Here is a 16,398-nt window from a genome sequence, read left to right as displayed (position 1 = left end):
GGGATCGGTGGAGATCCCCGAAGAATCGACAATGTGACCCAAGTATCTAACGGACCTACGAAGGAGGTGACATTTGGCCGGTTTAAATTTCAACTTAGCCGATCGCATTCGCAAGAACACCCCTCTCAATCGCCGGAGGTGTTCCTCAAACGTTTTACTGAAAACAATGACATCGTCCATATAAATCAAGCATGTATCCCACTGCAAGCCCGACAAAACCAGCTCCATAAGTCGCTGAAACGTCGCTGGAGAGGAGTGAAGTCCCATGGGTAACCGGTTAAACTGGAACAGCCCCCCTGGAGTCCGAAATGCTGTCTTAGGTTTCGACTCTTCGTCGAGCGGCAACTGCCAAAACCCCGATAACAAATCAAGAGTCGAAAAATATCGCGCACCAGACAATGCATCGAGGGACTCATCCATCCTGGGGAGCGGATACGCGTCAGCCACAGAGATCTTATTCAGGCGACGGAAATCAACGCAGAATCGCAGGGACCCGTCCTGCTTCTTAATCAGCACAATAGGCGCTCCCCACGGGCTAGAGGAGGGCGAAATAATATCGGCTTCTAGCATATCGTTAACAGCCGACTGAACATGTTCCTTCTCCACGGGACTCAGTCGGAAGGGATTTAGCCTGACCGGCGCCGCATCGCCCGTTTCAATGTGATGGTGCAACAAATCCGTGCACCCAATGTCATACTTATGTTTACTGAATACATCAGAGAATTCAATGAGCAACTCGCGCAGCGCACCCAACTGCGCCGCCGACAAATCGTCCGAGGCGGCACATAACGAATGGACCCACTCAAGGTCTTCCCTTGGCTCAACGTTCCGCGCGGGGCTCGAGCCCACCTGCGCAACCAACCCATCATCCCCAGGGACCTGCGCCGCGTGAGCCAGCACGGTGCCCTGCGGAATGACAGCTGGTCGCGACCCCGCGTTCAAAACCATCACAAACGGATCCCTGTCAGCCCGCACCAAAGTGTGAGCCACCGATAAATCAAGACCCCCGACAGCCTTGTTAGAAGGACCCAAAAGCATACTCTGTCCCGAAGCCTCCCTCACCCATGGTTTCCGCAACCGGAGGGGAATCAACATCTGTGAACCCGGGGGCACTTGCACTGTCTGCGTCGCCACCGCTTGTATCGTAGCGCACGCCGTCCGAATGTCAGTAGGGCCCGTCAAAAATGAAATCCGGCGACCCGATGGCAGTTCAATGCATCGTTGATCGATAAGAATTTTAATGGGCATTTTAGCCAAAAAGTCAGTGCCCAAAAGACACGGAACTGCCAAAGAAGACGAAACGAAAACGGGTCCCGACAATTTGATATCTCCAATGCAAATGGACGCCCTAACCTGACCGATAATGCCCAACGATCCCCCATTAGCGGCGTAAAATGGCACATCCACTGGAAGCAGCGGACGACATTGGACCGGAAGAATATTATAAATGAGGTCCGATATAATAGTTGCCGATGCCCCCGTGTCCACTAACACCCTAATCTCAACCCCATCAATAGATCCCGTAACAACGGACGAACCCGCCGAAGCAGCCACAATTCTATGCCCCAATTCCGCCCATTCAATGTCTCCCTGGTCCCGGCCGAACCCCCCTCGCCGAACCGAATCCCCGAACCTTAACCGGCCCTCCTCCGCCGCAACGTGGCGTCCCATGTGTGCCGAATAAACAGGCCGAGCGTGTGAGGTGCCGCGACTTGCCGGGGATTGTAGAGATGACTTGGGCTCTCGGTCGTCGTCCAGCCGAGCTCCCATGGCGCGCTGCCGCGGAGCGCGGCACCCGGACGCCACGTGGCCCCGGAGGCCGCAGTTATAGCACGTGACGAGGGTCGGAGTAGATCTTGGTTGCTCCGACTTTCGGCCCGATCGCAGAGGCGACCGGGCCCCCGGCCTCCAGTCCCCTGGTCGTCCCGTGGCGAACGCCTCCTCCCGTGGGCTGACGACTTGGGGTTCGGCGACCACCAAACCCGGGGCTGCGACGACAGCAGCGTTGCAACCAACGCCTTGCTTCCGTTGTAGGGCCTCGTGCGCTTGAATACTCGTGGCGACTCTCAAAGAAGAAATATCAATCTCGTCAGCTGTGTTGATAGGGACCCCCAGGTCCTGCGCCAACTTGAGCAGCTGCTCCAAAACCATCGCGTCTTGGCCCTCCTCGTCCATCCGAGGGAACGCAGCATCAGCAAGAGCCAGCAACGCCGTGCGATAGGCCAGCGCGGTCTCCGTGGCCGCTTTCCGTCTTGCGTAGAACTGATGGCGGCACGTAGAGGGAGGCCCGTAGACCCTGGCCAACAAACCCAGCGCATCCTTCAGCGTGGAGCGGTCCGACTTCCGTGCAGCCCTGAAGGCCGCGAGCGCATCGTCGTCCAGCATGGCGGGCAATGCCCGCAGCGCCGTAGCATCGGACCACGCTGACATCTCTTGATGCGCCAAAAACCTTCGCTGAAATTGGCCCCAGTCTCCGCCTTCCGCCTTGAAGGCTGACAACGTGGGCAGGCGCTGCTGAAAAATGAAGTCATCCGCCTCGTGGTTCCTCTCCGCCTGTCCGTCGGTGTCTAAGATGGCGGCTCCAGCAGCAGACGTAAGATGGCGGACCCCCTCGCGCGCTGATGACGTCGATGCGCGCGCTTGGGAACCCACCACCACGTGGCGCTCGCCGTTCCCGCCAAAAGTAGGCCCAGGCGCAATGGCGGGAATCCCCCATTCGTTTTGGCGGTAATCTGCGGGGCGACCTTGTAAAATGTCCCCCACCGTCCCCGCTCCTCCCGACGAGCTGATCTCCGCCAAGATGGACGCGGCGGCGAGCAGCAGCTCCGCCAGTCGGGAGTGCGCCTCACGAAGCCCGGCGTCTGTCCCCGGTCGCTCGGCCGGCACCGTCGACGGACCCTGCAGCGTGGGCAAGTCCTCTTCCTCACCCCCCGCCACCAGCGGCCCCGAGTCGTCCAGGTCTTCCTCGCGGTCAATCCCGTGGGTCCTACGGGTCTTCCTCGTCTCCATACTTGGAAGCCCGTTTCACTTCTGACGCCAGATGAAGTATTGGAAAATGACGGCAGGAAACTCCTTGACGGGAACACACTTCTTTTATTAAATCTTGACTTGTAACAATACAACGCGTGGCCTCTCTTCTTCACAATGCGCTTCTCTTGACTCTGGATTCTGTGCTGCCGGCTCTCTGTGCCTCGTGTAGACTCCGCGCCTCGGCTACACTCCTCTCTCGCCTCGTGTAGACTCTGCGCCTCTGCTACACTCTCCACTCGCCTCGTGTAGACTTTGCATCTCTCTCTCTGGCTACACCGTATGCATACTCGGCTCGTGTAGACCTTCCTCTCTCTCTGGCTACACCGTATGCATACTCGGCTCGTGTAGACCGTTCTCTCTCGCTGGCTACACACTATACATTACTCAGCTCGTGTAGACCGTTCTCTCTCGCTGGCTACACACTATACATTACTCAGCTCGTGTAGACCGTTCTCTCTCGCTGGCTACACACTATACATTACTCAGCTCGTGTAGACCGTTCTCTCTCGCTGGCTACACACTATACATTACTCAGCTCGTGTAGACCGTTCTCTCTCGCTGGCTACACACTTATACCTTACTCTCCTCTACTCTCCATTACTCTCCATTACTCTCCTCTCCGGGCTCTATCTCTGCACCTTCGTCTTCCTTTCTTAGATGGTTCCACTTCTCCCCCTGCTCCTCTGTGCATCACCTTATATACCCCTTCTTCCCGGGAGACGGAGCGGATGCGGACCTCAACGTCGGCACCGCTCCTCAGTTACCCAATCCCCACGCGCTATCCCTACGATCCGGTTCCGCTCAGCGCGTGTTTCCACTCCCCGACCAATCACACCGCGCTGCTACCCGATCACTCCCTCTGGGCGCGTCACCGGCACACAGCCAATCAGCAGCACTACCCCCACCCGCGCACTGACGCCTGCTCCTCCCCGTCAGCGCGCGTCACCACACACACACCCGTACATACGCGCTGGCACACGACATATACACCCAGCGCGTATCACCACTACACATTTACCTTTATAAGTCCATAATAGAGGTGTTTTTGGGTTAGATCGCGTAAATATATAAATGTGTCATTAAAACCCGCCACCACCTGACACAGCCAACTAGTAAGGGTTGTCACGTAAACAGAACATGCCAATTCGTCACTAGTACAGCACACCGGTGTGTTGGAGAGCCAAGCCACAACATTACTAGTTGACAGTGTTGGGTGGTGGCGGGTTTTAATGAAACATTTATATATTTACGCGATCTAACCCAAAAAATCCTCTATTATGGATGATATTGGTCGCTAAATCCGACGTTTTCAACCTTTAGAAATGTTAATTGGATCGTCATATAAGGTTATTGTTGGATTGCAGGACCGTGGGAGATGACGATAACTTGGGAAGGCATTCATCTTGAGGTGGAATGAATATGGCTGATGCTGATGAAATCATGGTGGTGATATGAGTATTGAATTTATTTACTTAACATTATTAGGATTCAGTTGTTAATGTCCAAGGCTCGGGAAGTCAAAATAGGGTATGATTGGAGGTAAGAAACGTTTGGTGTAGTCTGCTGCTTCGTTGCAAACAATTTTTCCCAAACATAAGTCACACCCATTATGAAGACTACTATAATCAGGAAATGCCAATATTTTCCACAGTATTTGACATTCATTGATTATTGTCAAATTGTTTCTTGGGCAGCCATATATGGGTTTGATAATTAATGGGACGCGTGCATTGTATCAAGCTGTATTGCGAAAGTACAACTTTGGAATGAACGACCAGTTTCTCTTTTACAAGGTCACCACATCCAGAGATTATGGTTCACCTCAATGCAATGTTATATTTATTGCATTTTACTATGCATTTTTGAGTCTCAATTAATTTTACGATGAAAATTTCTGTATCATTAAGTTTGAAGGACTGCATTTAAGTCTATGAAATATATTTACAACCAAATTTCAAATCGGAATTTATGATTAATTCAAGGCCTTGGCATTCAGACAGATCCTAAGCATTCATTGCAGTTCCTGCTTACAGACAAAACATAATGACTCCTCAGTTTAACACGTAGGCTTATGAATAATGACTCCTGGGAATGGGGTTATAATTAAGACAGAGGAGGTACAAACTTGCACTTGAACTCATACAAACATGTATTTCATTGATCTCATAGTGAGCAAGGGGATTGGTTTGACAACTCCACTTCTCGTGGGTATGACTATTCAAACAATCTCGAATGGAGTTTTTGAAGCTGCATATGAATGTTGAACCACTAATTCACCAATTTAACATAAGATATATGTACGATTATTTTTACATTGTTGTAAATCCCAACACTGAGATATCAATAAGCTCTTCACCACTGTTGCCTATACCAATCATGTGTTAATATTATTTTAATCACTCACATCAATGCACTGCCTAAAATAACGGTTTGTATGGAGATGTTTAAGCTCAGGAAAATATATTTCTGTGAGATTGTTGAATATTATCCTCTTTTAAAAACTCACCTTGCATTGAAGCCTGCTCAAGATTCTGACATGTGGTGGAGCGAAGATAAACTATTGCAAAGAATATGTACAAATTATGTGTGAACATTTGAGCAATTATATGACAGTAACTACTAACTACATATCACAAGTACTGCATTATCATTTCATTACATGGAAATTTTTATTTTTCATTCCCATGTTTTTCTCTTTTTTATTTCTATACATATAACAAAACATCAGGCGATTATCACGACCATGTTCCGTGACTTTGCTTTACTCCGGATTATATATGTATGATGACTCGCTGAACCGGGAAATTAAATTGTGTTTTTCCTGTAGTATAACAGCAAAAAACAAACCTGAACAAGTTAATGTACAGTGCAATTACGAGACGTGGCAGCACCATGAAGAGCATTGGAGGATAACACTATGTAACACAATTTTTGTTCCTGGGTACTAAGTGTTATTTTGTTCCTGGGTACAAAAGCAAAGTTTGTGGGGAATAATAGCCATTTTATGTACTTTTGAGGCATAAGCAATTAGGAAATAACACTACCCAGGAACCAATTGTTTTTGTTAAACGGTATAATTATATCGTCTACGCTTTTGTGGATAAATTGCTGAAGAAAATGTAGCTGTACAATAAAAATCACACACCCCACAACACATACAAGATTTGAGACAATTTAGACATCACCATAATTAATTGTGATGAAATACAGACATTTATTATATTCATATTACATACTGATCCCTTTAAGAAAGCTATAAAATTATATTTTCATAGTACAGTTTTCATATTAAAATATCTTAATAACAACAGATATAACTTAACAACATTAGTGAAATGTCACGCTAAATTTGCCCCCCAAAAAGTCTTATTTATTATTTCCTCAACAACAATCACTTCGCACGTGTGTTATCAGATTCCTATACCTTACACACAGACACAAATACAACATACGTTTAAGGCTTGCAAGGCATATGGGGAGTTGATGTGGTCAGACCCGAGGCCTGGCCGCCTCTGTCTCCCCCACTGGTAATGTCTACACACCTGCCAGCAAGCCAATTGCACTTCACATGGCCTCTAAAAGCATCTGAGGGTGGCACGACCAACGTGGGTGACATCACTGCCACTTTGTGATGAATGGTGGTTGTTGTTGTTGTCAAGTGTTCTACCTGCATTACCAATCAAAACGTACAGACGTGACTTTGGCTGTCACTTTTGTTTCACGTTTAAGATTGGTTGTTGTGCTGTGATTGGCTGATAAGCGGGCCACAACGCTCACTTGGAAGGATGGACATATGAATAGAGGGACGGCTTTTTGATTTTATAAATTAATCATATATCTTGAACACATTTGGTGCCTCTTGCAAGTCAAAAGTAATAGGTCAAAATAATAATACAATCTGCTTATAGTGTATTTCGACAAAGTATATACACAATTCATCAGCACTATCGATGCCCATACATATAAGCTGTAATGATTAAATGACTAATTTTTTTCTAATTTCAAACCCTAGTTTAAATTTCACAGTGTGAAATACGTAAGGGCTCATCCGTTACTAAAGAAATATAATTACACACCAGGCTCAGTTAAGTAAAAAACTATATACACGGACACCTGTTCGTGTGAAGATTTAATAAGCTTCATCCCGATAAATCTCCACGTCTGGTATTGGATTGGCAACACATTTTGCCTTAAAATTTCACAGTCCCACGTGTTCACCAGCATCTCGGGTGGGATTGTGTCAAATGTTTCTATGTGCTGTTGAAGATCACTGAATATTTTCAGTGTCAGGCTTATTTGGAACCTTGAACTATGCTCGCCAAACTAACGTTCTCATGAGATCTGAACCTAATAATAACAACCCTTTTGCTGGCAGACGTATATAGAATGAAACTAGATCACATCCTCGGCTAATATGTAAAGATACACTGGCCAAAACCCACCGACCTTGAAGAAGGCATGGAATGTCAAGGGCGAAAGGGCCTTATAGAATGCCTTGTGGTATGGTAGGCTAATCCTTTCAGCCTGCCTTATCAACTGGGTCAGCTGCAGGCTTGATAGTGTTCTCCAGGGGGTGTGTGAAGTGGTGCCGCCTGTTCTCAAGCCCATAAAAGCATTCTCCTGATGACTGAGTCCTCAGTGAGATCTTGTGGCCATATTACTATAAGGAAAAATGTCAGCGTTAACGTGACATTTGTCAGAGAAGACACTGTTACGCTTTATTGGTTCACTTCTGAGAAGCGTTACAGTTATTTTAATACACAAGGCTTTATTGTATTTTGTAGATGCTTGTTTGTTCTGTTCATATAGATGGTATCGTAAGCCTACTCTGCGATATTTACTCTGGCAGTGATACATTTTATAAACATATATTTACCACATAACTAATGTATGCCCCATTTAAGTTTTTAGTGGAAAATAGGCATGTATACCTACTTCATGCTCACACGATGATATAATCATTAGATCACTTTAAATCATGCAATAATTAGCAGAGTAATGGATAGTGCAGTGAAAAATGTGAGGAAAGGTTAAAACTCATCAATATTATTTATTTAAATTTACAAGAGACATGTTGAGGAATAGAAGAGATACAGTACAACAAAAGATGAAGATGCAAACCAAAATATCAAATGCACACCTCTGTAAAACAATGAGGAAAAGAACGACGAAATTGATCAGAGAGCAATTTAACATTGTATAAAGGTGTCATAGCAAAATATATGATCTTGCATTTAGTGGAGGAATTTTGATGCAGTGCAGCTCTCTAGGAAAATACTTAATACAATTCTCAGGAAATCAAAGTATTTGTAGATAGAGTGTAAGAAAGTTCCAGATGTCGCACTTTAAAAAGTTATCTCTACTGATAGGTTACAAACTAAAACACGTTTCCTCTACAATTGAAGACGCATACACTGCCAAGAAAAATAACTTGTGCTCTAACAATACATACTTTCAAAAAGCCACGTGAGTTAAAAGTGGATTTTTGTTTAGAAGATCCCATCCCATTCATTCATCCAACACGCACAGTCAACGGAGGACCGTTGCAGAGCCAAACGTCAATTCTATTAATGGGGTGAATCTTCCTCCTTCAGCTTGAGCACGCTCCTGGTGGACCCCGCCCCTACCTCTAGCAGCCCTGCCCCCTCCCACATTGGCGCTTCCCCCTTCCCCAATCGACGGCACTCACCACTCACCAGAAACACCAACAACAACAACCGCCATTCGCCACTAAGTGGCAGTGACGTCACCACGTCGCTTGTGCCAGGCTATGTCCATGCCAAGGCCACGTGAAGTGTCGATTGCTCACCAGCAGGAGGTCACGGGGCAGACCCAGGTGCTATGGGTTGACTGACTGAGATGACTGGCCGATGCACCACATGTGCCCCCTACTGTGGCAACTTGCTGTGTTTTATACGCCTGGCACTCCGCTCGTTGTTGTGAGCGTCGCTCCTCTGCCCTTCGTTGTTGCTGGAGGGAGACTGCCTCAAACTGCCCAGTATCATCCTTCATGAGCCTCCTCTACAGAGGCCGATCTTGACACCGCTGGTACCAGTCATCGGCAAATCCACTCAGGTCCACGTCTTCTTGTACCACATCACTCCATTTCTTCTCTAGACCATTCTGCGTCCGTTTAGCCCCCTCTATCTGGCCGAATAAAAGCTGTTTAGGCATGCAGTGGCTAGGCATGCGGGCTATATGACCCAGCTAATGTAGCCTTGCCTGCTGGAGGAGCTCACCGATGGGACTTTGTCCAGATATTTCAAGGATTTGTGAGCTCCTCACACAATCCAGCTTGGTTAAATTCAGGATGTATCGTAGGCAGGCCAGCCTAAATGTTTCTAACTGGTGAAGATGTTCCATTAAAGGGGTCCACGTTTTGTAAGCGTAGAGAAGGGAGGGCATGACCGTGGCTGAGAAGACCTGAAGCTTCGTGTGGAGCGACAGACCAGGTAGCTTCCACACAGTGTTACGCAGCTGATGAAAAGATAATGCCGCTCGACTGATTCGGAGTGAGACATCTGCTATCAAACCAGAGCCGGTCATGAGCACACTGCCCAGGTTTGGGAAACTCTCCACTCTCTCCACAACTGCTCCATCACCAATTGAGAGTTGTGGGAGTAGAGTGTCTGCTGGTACAAAATGCCCAGGCAGGTGCTTAGTTTTGGTGGAGCTGATGGTGAGGCCTCACCTCTTAGTGGCACTCTCCTAATTCAGCAGAAGCGCCTCCGACTCCTCCTCTGAGTGAGCAGCAATCACCTGATCATCGGAATACGTAACATTGTTGACCAATAGGGAGCCATCCCTTGACCGCACCCAGGCATTGATCAGCCTCCCATTGTATTTGTACCAGATGAAAATTCCTCTGGTACAGCCATCGAAGGCTTCCCGCACTACGTGGTCAAAATATATGTTAAATAATGTGGGAGTCAGAGAACATTCCTGTCGCACCCCAAGGTGAACAGGGAATGGCTCCGACTCCCAGCCACATAGTTTTACCCGGGCCCGCTCACCATCATGAAGGTCATTAATGATAGTGAACAGAGAGTCAGGGACTCCGAAAGCACAAAGAACAACCCAGAGCCCAGGCCTACTGATGGTATCATACGCCTTGACTAGGTCAATAAAGCACAGATGTAGATCTTTTTGGAATTCCCTACACCTCTGATGTAGCAGACGGACAGAAAATATGGCATCTGTGCAGGACCGCCCTTTCCTGAAAGCACATTGGGGCTCCGCAAGCCTCTCCTCAGCGTGCCTAGCCAGGCGATGTTGAATAATCCTTGCCAGGACCTTTCCCAGCACACTGAGTAGTGGCATCCTTTCAATCCTGCAGAACCTGTCCAGTGGTCGAGACTGTTATTATGATGTCATATAGGGCAGTCTGTACACAAACTCCACCCTCCCACAGCATTTCGCTTGGGAGATCATCTCTGCCCCGTGCTTTTCCTGGTCAACAGACTCTGAATCGCCTTCAGTACTTCCTCAACAGATGGCACCTCAGCCAGCCACTCACAGGGGTTGACTACTTCTTCCAATATTTGAGGCACCGCAGCCTCAGCAGGGTCATCCCCACTTTTCCTCATTATTTTTTCAAGACTGAGGGATTTCCCCTCCCCTCAGCAAATCTGCAAACCTGTTCCTCGGGGTCGGAGATTGGATCACCGTTCTTTCCCCTAATGATCGTGATAGGTATGGTGCTTCAAGTTACTTTTTTGATAGAATTAAAGAGTAATTTGTTATCGCAAGGCACGGAGGCAGATTCCATCTCCTCAACAACCCACGACCACCACCCATCCTTGTAGTGTCTCACGGCTCTCCGAACCTCAGAGCGAAGGCTTCGGTAAGCCTCCTCATTTTCTGATGTGGGATGCTGTAGACGGTGAGAGTGGGCCTGTTGCTTTTTCTCAGCCAGCCTGAACACCTCCTCTGTCAGCCAGGGTCTCTGGGGAGGTTAGGATCGTGTACCAAAAGCAGCCATTGCAGCCGCATGAGCCACAGTCCTAAACCTTGCCCATTTCCCCTCGGCATCAGGAGGAGTGGGGGGTGATGCCAACCCCAGCTGCAAGCGATTATTCATTTCTCGCTTGCAACTTTCATCAGCTAGCTGAGACCAGGCCACTGTGGGTTTGAATGGGGTCCTGGATGTACACTCACCACCGGAGTGGAAGAATGGCAGGTACATCTTACATATGACAAGTCGATGGTCAGTGGGCAGATCAGATCCATGTTAGGTCCTGGTGTCAAGGACATGGACCCGCATCCGCTGTTCCATCGCTATATAGTTCAGCAGATGTTCTTGCTTGGACCCAGCATGCATCCATGATTTTGTGTGGATGCGCTGATGCTCATGGGCTGCAGAAAAGTCTAGCAGCCTCCTACAGTTGTTGTTGGGCTGATCTGGCCCATGCCCTCCAATCACACCAGACCAGGTGCCAGCATCATGACTAACTCGGGCATTAAAGTCACCCAACAGGATGACTTTATCCCAAAGGGCCACTTTAGCTAGTACCTTTGACAGGGGATACTATAAGGCATCTGACTCATCGGCCTGGCCTACATCTCTCCACTGATGTTCCTCCTCGGTGGGGGCATAAGTAACCACGACCGCCACTCCTCGCCTCTGGTTGATGGGAAGGCGAGCCCAAAGTAGCCTGGGGCTTACAGCTTCCCATACTTCACCGCCATGCTCCCACGCCCCCTTTATTATTGTATTCAGAAGAAAAGCCACTCCCTGTTGTTTGGCAGTCTCCTGCCCCGAGTGAGGACTGTCCACCCCTCATGGTGGCAGGAGCCAGAGCCGATCCACCAGACCTCCTGAATACCGCAGAGTTCCAGGCAGTACCGGTCCAGCTCCCGACTGAGAAGTGGCAGCCTCTCCTCCGCAGTGAGCATTCTAACATTCCACGTGGCCACCCGCAGTAGCTTTTTGCTGTTTCTGGAGGAACTCCGAGGGTAAGGATGCAATCTCATGGCTACGCCAAATGGGGTTTGGCCAGGATACATCATAGACACCTGTCTCCCTGCGGCGTCCGGCACAAGCTTAGTTGGAATTTTTTTTGTGGTTTAATGGTAATTAATTAAAAGTGGAGGGGTTACCAGTCCCTCGCACCCGCCCAGAGCCCCCTTTAGCCACTCTGGTGGCTTCAAACGCCATGAAGGGGAATGGCCAATATAAATTGGCCCTCCCCCCATTCCACTGCTCACCACAGCGTTACCATCCGGCACCAACGAGGAGGTAGGGGGTTGTTTTGCCAGACACCACCACTCTCCAGACACTCACCACCTACTAGACACTCACCACTTACGAGATACACCACCACTCTCCAGACACTCACCACCTATTAGACACCACTCACCAAAACACCACCACTCTCTAAATACTCACCAGGCACTCACCAAACACTCACCACCGACTAAACACTCACCAGACACCCCTCACACTCACTAAACACTCAGCACCTATCAGACACTCACCACCTATTAGACACTCACCACTCATCAGGCTCTTTCCCGACATTCACCCTACCCTCAGCACTTGAAAAAATTCACAAGATACACTGATCAAAAACTCACCATGCACCATAGGCAGAACTACATCAGAAAGTGCAAGAGGGAACTTTGCACATAAGGCAATGACCGAGGTCAAAAGTCATAGGTCTAATAAAGGTTATATTCAAAACCTATACATATGTGTTTTTCTTACAGTCAGCATGGTCTCTGACTGGATGCTGTAAAACAAACTTCATTCAAGTAAACGCAGTGACAGACTGAATTACAGAAGTGAATTTGCCTATATATAAGCAACAAATCGCAAGTGGGAAATGAATGCATACCTTTTATTTAAAAATAATGATGTAATTGATTAGAAAACATGAATTGCATACATGTTACCACACTGCCAACAGAAAGGGGAAAGAATTGCACATACGTCAACACTAAAACTGTAGAAACGTATTCATTGGTATAGGACGTTAAAGATGATAAAATTGTCAATTTGTTAACATGTCTATGATGTGAATATTTACTTATTCCATGCAGGCATGCAGTCAGGTACAAAAACATGTTTCAGAAAGGTATACACCAATGCAGCCAAAATTGTATGATACGATTGTGTATATCAAATCTTCTGTGACAGGCATTCATGTTGCAGGTTCAGTGATTTCATACATTTTTGCTGCTGAGTGCTTGTAATGATATACCTGTGCAGCAAGCTCATTGGCAAAGATCAAATGAGCAGTTCCCCGGTCCCCCTGGGGGTTTAAAGAATGATAAAGGCAGGCATGTGTAAGCAAAACCCCTTCTCACACAGGTAATTTGCATTGAGGGTTAACAAGTCCACGTATGATCCTAGTTCTGTATTACCATATTGATTCAAGCAAGAATAATTTAATGCAATCATCTGTGGACAACAGAATGTCCAAATACTGTCAACGTTGTCTGCAAATGTAAATGCTCATACTGTGTTGTCAGGCATATCAAATTCAACACAGTGGAGAGAAGCAGACAGCGTATTTGGGACAGCGTATGCATGTTGCCACAGTATGGGTCGATGCAATCATAACAAATTAACACATTATACATATTTTCTTGCATGAACTTAACAAGCATATTGATACAATTGTTGAATACATTTCAGCCTCAACAATGTTGTTGCACGTAAATAGGCTGCCAACATTTGAAAATATGTCATCTCCTGTACCGGAAATGGCAGTGGTATGCCTTTCTCAGTTCTCTGTTTATTTTCTGTGAAAAGTGTCATGAACTTTGTGAAATAAGGGGGTCTCATTATTCCACCAGAGCTCTTTGTAGGATTGTCCTGCAAAAGACCCCCGTGTGATTGATTTTAGGAGAGTCCTCAAATATTTTACTAGCACTATGGCCAGAAAAAGGAATGCTTTCACAAAATAATCAATAATGTAAAGGTGGCCAGGAGGCTCAGAGCAATGAGCCACCACTGTTGAAATCGTGGGTTTAAATCTGGCAGCCACCTGTGATTGAACGGAGCTCTGAAATGTTGTTCATCTCAGCCTGGTCAACAAACACTGCAAAAGTCCCCTGTAATATTACATTTGGTGGTAAATTTATTTTGATTATTAATTTGGATTGTTATTAAAATTTAAAGAACATGATAAAAAGATGCTTAGCAATGAGACGGTATCTTCACAAAAACAGATCAAAATGAATAGAAACTCTGCAAATGCACAAGGGAATTTGGCTGAAGGCACAGCTTCACATGGCAATCCGAAAAAAAAGTTTTGCTGGATTCATGGCTGCTGAATGGATTCCTGGCTGGCTGGCACGCGAGTGCATGCCACCTCGCTCATCTGAGTGATGATGTCACGCTTGTCAGTGTTGAGCCGGCCTCTTGCGATGTACTGACTCCCCCGATTTACCCAAATACCGACAGGGGAGAGATGTAGAGGGGAGTTGATAGAGTGAAATAAAAGAGGAAGATAGAGGGAGTAAGAGGTAGAAGGGGTGAAATACAGTGGAGGAAGGAGAGGAATATAGAGGGAGGGAGATATTGAAGAGGGGGCAGAGGAATAGAGAAACAGAGACGAAGCAAGACATCTAGTTGATTTGGGATATACAGCACAGAGAAGGCAAAAAGATAAAGGTGGTGAGAGACAGGGCTCTATATAATACAACACGTTTTTCTGGCTGGCTGGGATTGAAAGATGCATGAACGGTCACATGCAAAGGAAGTGCAGATTGCGAGTGAACATGAACATAAAAAAGCCATGGTCCAATGTACATCGGTGCAACAATGTTCTCCATTGACGGCACTAATACATATGTAGTGTTCTCATTTGCAGACACTGTAGGAGGCAACAACATTCATTCACACAATGCTACACCGTTACACACGGGACTATAACACCTAACTCATTTCGGACAGGGCTACATACACCTATCCTCTCCGCACAGGATAACTATATATCTGGTCAGAGCAGCCACGTATTGTTGACCCACTTCAGACGAGATACCTATCTCTGGTCAGAGCAGCCCTCGTGCTGTTGACTCAAGATGTCGAAGAGTGCAGACCCAGGTGAGGAGCAGGATTCTTCCACCCACCAAACAGCCCCGAGGCTCACTCGAGGCTTGCCTTATATCCTGTCCCGCGCTGCCCCCGCTCCCCCTTCGGTCGCCCCTCCCCCCGGGCCCTTCCTGCCAATTCCAGTCCCCTCACATCTGTTCCCCCATTCAGTCACGTGCTTGACCCGAGCCAGGGTGACTTGTCCTCACGTGTTTCCCTATACCTCACCCCGGCCCGTCACGTGCATGGTACTGTACCCTGCTAGCTATCTCCACAACACACGCAGCGCCAAGCGCCGTAGTGATCCATACAACGTCACTACATCACCCCCCCCCCCCCCCCCCCGTTTTGTAAAACTGAGCCGTCCCGGCTGACCCACATCTCATGCACAGCCGAGCGGTGCCCCAACTATCCAGCCGGGCCACCACCTGCCAAACAAGAGAAAACATTTCGCAACATTTGAACAACCCCCCCCCCCCCGGAATATGTACACTCATGACACCAACTGGCCCGTCACAGCCCACGAGCCCAGGAAGGACCATGTTCAACCGGCAACACAGCCCGGCTTGCGGCTGCGGCCTCTTCCGGCAGTGTCAGAACAAATAAGCATCCTGGGCGATCCTCGAAACCGCACAGTCTTGGAGCGGGTTCTCGTCACCGGGCCCTCGGGCAAGACTGGAACGACCACACCGGGGGCCCCAGGGACGACTGAAAGTTGGCTTGATGGGCTCTGTCCCTCCCGGACAGAAGATGGGGGAGGAGAAGCGGACGTCGGCCGCTCCTCCATTGGCAGGCCCACCGATGGCGTAACGGGCGGTTCCATGGTTGTCAAACGCCGGATCCTTGTGGGCGGAAGAATAGAAATCTGTTGAGGCAGCACTTGAGGAGTTGCCCGCCCATGCTCGTCGGGCACATCAACCACCCGGCCATGAGAAAGTGGAGATGATACATCATGACAAGATGAATAGAACGATTTCAGCCGCGACGGGTGGACATACCAGTGCCGGCGACCAACTTGAATCTGAACCCACTGGGGTCTCATAACCTCTATCACATCGACCGGGCCCTACCATGGTCTATGCAACTTGGGGGACGTGCCCAAGGGCACCTGAGGGCAATGTAACCAAGCCCTCTCCCCAATGTTCCATGGTTTCCCCGAATCCCCAAGCCTCGCTAATTTTTCATTAGCGGCTTACCATCTAGATGTATTCTGTGAACTCTGGTACTGTGGTCTTTTTAGCACCCACCCTCACATGCAACTGCACTTCCATAGAGGAGGTCACATTCTTTCCCGTACATTAAAAAGAACGGGGAGAACCCGGTGGATG

Source organism: Lampetra fluviatilis, chromosome 9, assembly GCF_964198595.1.
Source record: "Lampetra fluviatilis chromosome 9, kcLamFluv1.1, whole genome shotgun sequence".
In the NCBI taxonomy this organism is placed as follows: Eukaryota; Metazoa; Chordata; class Hyperoartia; order Petromyzontiformes; family Petromyzontidae; genus Lampetra; species Lampetra fluviatilis.
Note: the sequence above shows the minus strand (reverse complement) of the source record.